This window comes from Mastomys coucha, unplaced genomic scaffold, assembly GCF_008632895.1.
Source record: "Mastomys coucha isolate ucsf_1 unplaced genomic scaffold, UCSF_Mcou_1 pScaffold14, whole genome shotgun sequence".
Classification (NCBI taxonomy): Eukaryota; Metazoa; Chordata; class Mammalia; order Rodentia; family Muridae; genus Mastomys; species Mastomys coucha.
The window spans coordinates 100,602,648-100,610,016 of NW_022196896.1; positions in this window are offsets into that span (position 1 = coordinate 100,602,648).

Consider the following 7,369-nt stretch of genomic DNA (forward strand, 5'->3'; position numbering starts at 1 on the left):
ACAAAAACACTAAGAAACAAGGTTCTGGGAATATAGAAACCAAGTTTTTGAGAATATAGAAATAAGGTTCTGGGAATGTAGAAATAAAGTAAAGGGGGCCATGTTCCAGCTCCTGTAAGCAGCAAGCAGTGTGGAAACAAAGTTTTGCAGTAGCAAGCAGCAGCTTCAGCCATTTGGCTAAGTGTTTTCTGAGAAGCACTAAGAAGCGGTTCCAGAGATAGCCAAGGATATGCTGTAAAAACAAAGTTCTGGTAGTCAGGATGTTGAATCAGAATAACCAGGCTAAGACCAGCCAAAACAAAAATAACTGGTGGCCGCCATGATGTTAAGGTCTACGAAAACATGATTAGCAATTCTTGAAAGAACCCCTCAACCCCTCCTGTGGTAAATTTCGAAAAAGACCACAAACTGTCACCCTGACCTTGCTGATGACAATCCCCCTACCACCTAGTTACTCAGCCCCTTCCCAGAGACTTTTCAAGGCCAGGTACAGAGCTGGATAGGGAAGTTGGCTGACTAAGCCAAGAACAGCCCCCTGAGCAAGCCAACCAGTGCCTGATGAGATCCTTCGTCCTGTGTTCCACCAACCAGAGTAAGCCAGCTAGCCTTGTTGCAGAAATCTGCCCTCTGTAAAGTATAAAAGATGTGTGCTTTCTGAGTTCAGGGGTTGACCCCCCTCTGTGAGGGCGGGCAACCCCACGTATGTGATCTCTTGTCAGTATGTGTTCTCTAGGTTGAGCCAAGTTTACTACAAAACCCTGTCTCAAAACAAACAAACAAACGAAACAAAACAAAACAAAACAAAAAGAAAACTAAATCAGGTAGTAACTCCAATTGCAGGTGCTGTACCAGATGTAGTTCCTTTACTTGAACTAATTAACACATCTCCTGGTACCTGGTATGCAGCCATTGATCTGGCAAATGCCTTCTTCCCAGTACCTGTCCATAAGGACTACCAGAAGCAATTTGCTTTCAGTTGGCAAGGCCAGCAGTATACCTTTACAGTTTTACCTCAAGAATATATTAACTATCCTGCTCTGTGTCATAACTTAGTTAGAAGGGATCTTGATCATTTGTGTCTTCCTCAAAATATCATATTGGTGCACTACATTGATGACATTATGCTGATTGGACCAAGTGAGGAGGAAGTAGCAACCACTTTAGACTCATTGGTAAGACATATGCATATAAGAGGTTGGGAAATAAATCCAGCCAAAATTCAAGGACCTTCTACCTCAGTGAAATTCTTAGGAGTCCAGTGGTGTGTGGCATGCAGAGATATTCCTTCTAAGGTGAAAGATAAGTTATCGCACCTGGCCCCTCCCACCACCAAGAGAGAAGCACAACGTTTAGTGGGTCTATTTGGATTCTGGAGGCAACACATTCCTCACTTGGATGTGTTATGCAGGCCTATTTACCAAGTGACTCAGAAAGCTGCTAGCTTTGTGTGGGGCCTGGAACAGGAGAAGGCTCTTCAACAGGTCCAGGCTGCTGTGCAGGCTGCCCTACCACATGGTCCATAGGTCCAGCAGACCTGATGGTGCTTGAAGTGTCAGGGGCAGATAGAGAGGCTGTTTGGAGCCTCTGGCAAGTCCCTGTAGGTGAATCAGAGAAGAGACCTTTGGGATTTGGGAGCAAAACTCTACCATCATCTGAAGACAACTATTCTCCCTTTGAAAAACAGCTCTTGGCCTCCTATTGGGCCTTAGTGGAAACTGAACGTTTGACAATAGGACACCAAGTTACTATGCGACCTGAACCCATCATGAGCTGGGTGCTATCAGACCCTCCTCCAAGTCATAAAGTAGGACATGCACAGCAGCAGTCCATTATCAAATGGAAGTGGTATATACATGATTGGGCCTGAACAAGTCCTGAGGGCACAAGCAAGTTACATGTAGAAGTTGCTCAATGCCTATGGTTTCTACACCTGTTACAATGCCATCTGCTGCCAAGCATGCACCTATAGCCTCATGGAGTGTTCCCTGTGATTGACTGACTGAAGAAGAGAAGACTAGGACCTGGTTTACTGATGGCTCTGTATGTTACGCACGCACCACCCAGAAGTGGACAGCTGCAGCATTACAACCCCTTTCCAGGACAACCCTGAAAGATAGAGGTAAAGGAAAATCTTCACAGTGGGCAGAACTTCGGGTAGTACACATGGTATTACAGTTTGTTTGGAAGAAGAAATGGCCAGATGTACGATTGTTTGCTGACTCATGGGCTGTAGCCAACGGATTGGCTGGATGGTCAGGGACCTGGAAAGATCACGATTGGAAAATTGGTGAGAAAGATATCTGGGGACGATGTGGATAGATCTCTCCAAATGTGAAGATATTTGTATCCCATGTAAATGCTCACCAAAAGGTAACTTCATCTGAGGAGGAGTTCAATAATCAAGTGGATAGGATGACCCATTCGGTGGACAGTCAGCCTCTTTCCCCAGTCATCCCTGTCATTGCTCAATGGGCACAGGAACAAAGTGGTCATGGTGGTCGAGATGGAGGTTATGCTTGGGCTCAACACAACATGGACTTCCACTCACTAAGGCTGAACTGGCTACAGCTGCTATTGAATGCCAGATTTGCCAACAGCAGAAACCAACACTGAGCCCCAGATATGGCACCATTCCTCGAGGTGACCAGCCAGCAACCTGGTGGTAAGATGACTACATTGGAGCACTTCCTTCGTGTAAAGGACAACATTTTGTTCTTACCGGAGTAGATACTTACTCTGGTTTTGGATTTTCCTTTCCTGCACAAAATGCTTCTGCCAAAACCACCATCCGTGGACTCACTGAATGCCTTATCTATCATCATGGTATTCCACACAGTATTGCTTCTGACCAAGGAACTCACTTCACAGCCAGAGAAGTGTGACAGTGGGCCCATGATCATGGAATCCACTGGTCTTACCATGTTCCCCATCATCCTGAAGCTGCTGGTCTGATAGAAAGATAGGATGGCTTTTTGAAGACGCAGTTACAGAGCCAATTAGGTGGCAGCAGCATGGAGGGCTGGGGCAGAGTTCTTCAGAAGGCAGTATATGCTTTGAATCAGTGTCCAATACATGGTACAGTTTCTCTCATAGCCAGGATCCATGGGTCCAGGAATCAAGGGGTGGAAAAGGGAATAGTTCTACTCACTACCACTCCTAGTGAGTCCCTAGGAAAATTTTTGCTTCCTGTCCCCACAACTCTAGTTTCTGCTGGCCTAGAAGTTTTGGTTCCAGAGTGGGTGGTGTTCCTACCAGGAGCCACAACAAACATTCCATTGAACTGGAAGCTGAGACTTCCCCCTGGTCATTTTGGGCTTCTAATTCCCTTAAGCCAACAGGCTAAGAAAGGAATAACAGTGTTAGGAGGAGTGATAGATCCAGATAACCATGGGGAAATTGGATTGCCTCTCCACAATGAAGGTAAGCAGGAATATGTCCGGAGTGCAGGAGATCCCTTAGGGTGGCTCTTAGTACTACCATGCCCTGTGATTGGGAAACTACAACAGCCTAATCCAAGCAGGATGATAAAGGACACAGAGCCATCAGGAATGAAGGTATGGGTCAATCCTCCAGGAAAAGAGCCAAGACCTGCTGAGGTGCTTGCAGAGGGTAGAGGAAATATAGAATGGTTAGTAGAGGAAGGTAGTTATAAATACCATGCTAAGGCCATGTAACCAGTTGCAGAAACGAGGATTATAAAGTAATATGAATGCTTTTGTTTTATTTTGTTAAGAATACATTTGTCTTTTACCACGGACTGGGTTGCTTCAGTGACCCCTTGCTCCGTGGAGTGATAAAAGTTCTGGCCTGATGGGCAAAGAATTTGGCTAGTGACAAACAGACAGCACAAGGGAGTGTTGTAACTGAATGCAATTTGTACAAAGTAGAAATCAGGCTTATATAGTATACAGCAAAACAGGGCAAACTACAGAAGTCACATAGGCAGTAGATGGCTACATCAAGGTCAGTACAATCAATTAGCAGGTGCAAGGCGGAGGAGCAGTGGTGTCCTTCTTCTTGGGCTGTTCTGGCAGTCCCAAGGTAAATTCTCAGGGTCTGTCTGAGGCAAGCAGCTGGAGGTCCTTGAGAATACCCTTGACTATAACATAGATAATTAGTGACAGAAGCCCTACAACTTCTCTCTAGTTATTAAAGCGATTCTGCCTTGTGTGGGACTGCTCTGATAATTAGTGCCTAAATGCTGTCTCAAACTTTGGAGACACCCTGTCTGATAAGACAGCTTCTTTGTAGAAATTCCAAGTTAACTACAGCTAGGAAATCAATTAGGATTATTGAAACACTGTGGTGGCCAGGAAATAATGTTCAACCTCAGTGTTAGCTAATAACGAAATATTTCTTAGGGCACCTTTATGCCTGAATAAAGAAAGCACGCAGATCTCCCCACAGATTATAGCAGAGATCAATCTGGAACACCACTGAGTTAGGAGATGTCCGTGACTGGGCTACCTCAGGAGACAGACTCCTTTTGAAGTATACGCCTCAGGTCTGTGATCAGATTTTTAGGCCTGTCCCAGACACAACTGAAGTAGATGAGTTCTGTGTAACAGTCTTGGTTCCAATTTCTTTAACATCAATTGGTATTTTAAGTTGAGATATGAAAAGAACGTTCCCAAGGGACATTGACCATTGTAAATTTACAAATGTGTTTGCAATTGTATGAGGAACAGTTATATCATATTAAATGTATTAATGATCTGGTTATTGTTTCATGTGGACATGAGATATTATTTGTGTCAAGTTGACAAGGGGTGGATTGTAATGGCTATTCCTGGTTGTCAACTTGACTATATCTGGAATGAACTACAATCCAGAATTGGAAGCTCACCTGTGATCCTAATCTGGAGGCTGGGAGATACAAGTTTCTAACCTGGATCTTGGCATGGAGATCTTGAGGCATAGTGGCTATGAGTCTCGGAAGATTAAGACAGGGAGATCCAAGCCGGGCAGTGGTGGTGCACACCTTTAATCCCAGCACTTGGGAGGCAGAGGCAGGTGAATTTCTGAGTTCGAGTCCAGCCTGGTCTACAGATGTGGAGAGCCGCAGCTGCCACCCTAAAGCATTGTGATAAACAAGCCCTCATTTGGAAAAGCTGAGTGCCTCCAGTTTGTGATGCAAGCTGGCATGATTTCCCGCAGCCTATTATGATTTGCCGCATAGCCGATGCTGATTGGGACTAGGGAAAGTATTTAACCCGCAGGTGCTGGGGGCTGGGTAGAAGAGAGAAGAAAGAGAAAGGAGAGAAAGAGAAAGAGGTAGAAAGAAAAAGTACAAGGTTCCTGAATAAACTGCTTGGAGAAGAGTTCGTGGTTGCCTCCTTATTTCCACTGGTCGGTGAGGCGGCGACATACAGAGTGAGTTCCAGGACAGCCAGGACTACACAGAGAAACCCTGTCTCTAAAAAACCAAGACAGGGAGATCTGAGTTCAAGGTCATCTGGGACCTGGTCTCATGTGTGCCATTACCCTTTCCACCCTCCTCCTTAAACCTTGCTTTTTTTGAGGTTCCTGGAGTAGTCTGCAGTCTCTAAAGCAGTGATTCTCAACCTGTGGGTCTCGACCCCCTTAGGGGGTCAAACTTATCTTTTTAGAGAGGTTGCATATTAGATATCCTTCTTATCCATAACTTACATTACAGTTTGTAACAGTAGCAAAATTAGAGTTATAAAGTGGCAATGAAAATAATTTTATGGTTGTGGGCCACCACAACATGGGTAGCTAGTATTGAAGCAATAGGAAACTTGAGAGACACTGCTCCAAAGGAACAAAACTGATAGGATGAATGCATGCATCAAAAAGGACTTATACATTGGCTCACACAGTATGGTCTGGCTAGTCCAACAATGGCTGCCTCACAGGAGAGAGCTTGAAATCCTGTAGTTTTTCAGTCATGAGGCTGGATGTCTCTGTAGCCCCAATCTGGTGTAAAGATCTGGAAGGTTCCTGGAGAGTCTATGTTGGAAGCCTGAAGTAGCTGGTTTTAATATCAGTAAGAGAGTGTAGTATCAAGAAGGATGAACTTTCCAGCAAGAGCAGAGAGGAACAGAAAAAGGCAAAGTTTCCTTCTTCTTTGGCCTTTCATCTGAGCTGCCCACACTCGGGAGGGTCTTTATGATGCAAGCAATCTGATCAAGAAAGCCCCTCATGGGACTGGACAGGGACTTCTAGTTTACGTTTCCTGATTCTTGTTGACAACCAAGTTTAGCCATCACACCAGTCTCTGATCATCACCTAAGCTTACTGTCACTCTCACATAAATACACACATATACAAAGCAGAAGCCAGTGCCACATAATGACAGCAAACATAGAATGCCCAATTTATACTGTAATTTTTTTTCACACCAATATCCAAAGTACATTTTCTTTTGCTCTCTCTCTCTCTCTCTCTCTCTCTCTCTCTCTCTTTCTCTCTTATTTTCTTTCTTTTGAAGGTGGGGGGTATGGTTCAAGACAGGGCTTCTCTGTGTAGCCCTGTCTATCCTAGAACTCACTCTGTAGACCGGGCTTCAAACTCCCAGAGATCTGCCTGCCTCTGCCTCCTAAGTAATGGGATTAAAGACGTGTGTCACCACACCAGCTGAAAGTATGTTCCATTAACATAATTTATGTCTTGATGCTGTCTTTGATCAACCATCAAGTGTTTGGTGTGATTTCATTTGTAAGACATGGTCTCATTATGTTGCTCTAGTCAGCATGGAACTTGCCATATATCCCAAGTTGGCCTCAGACAATCTTTCCACCTCAGCCTCTCCTGTGCTAGGATTATAGCAGACAACCTCACATCTTACTTTGTTTGTCAGATGTCTCCACTATAAAACAAGTCTTTTGCCAGGCAGTGGTAGCACACGCCTTTAATCCCAGCACTTGGGAGGCAGAGGCAGGCGGATTTCTGAGTTTGAGGCCAGCCTGGTCTACAGAGTGAGTTCCAGGACAGCCAGGGGTACACAGAGAAACCCTGTCTCAAAAAACCAAAAAAAAAAAAAAAAAAGTCTTTTTGCCCCTCCCTTCTTCAGGATAGATTCAGGATAGATTCTCTATAGATTTGTCCTTTTGATATGGTGTTATGATACCAAATGATTCTGTGGACACATGGCTACATGGGTTAGGAAGTAGTATTGCTTTCCTTAATTCGTTTCAGCTTTGTCTGTTGGGAGCTCTTTCAATTAACTCCAGGGACATACTGCTTCCTACCATTGTGGAGGGTATGTGTGCGTGTGGCCGTATGCAAGGCTTCTTTCTCTGATGACAAGAGATTTCAAGCTCATTATGTTGGCAGCCAGGACCAACATGAAAGAAATAAAGAGTTCCTCTGGTAATAGGAGTAAGAAATAGATAGGAAGAGATTGAAG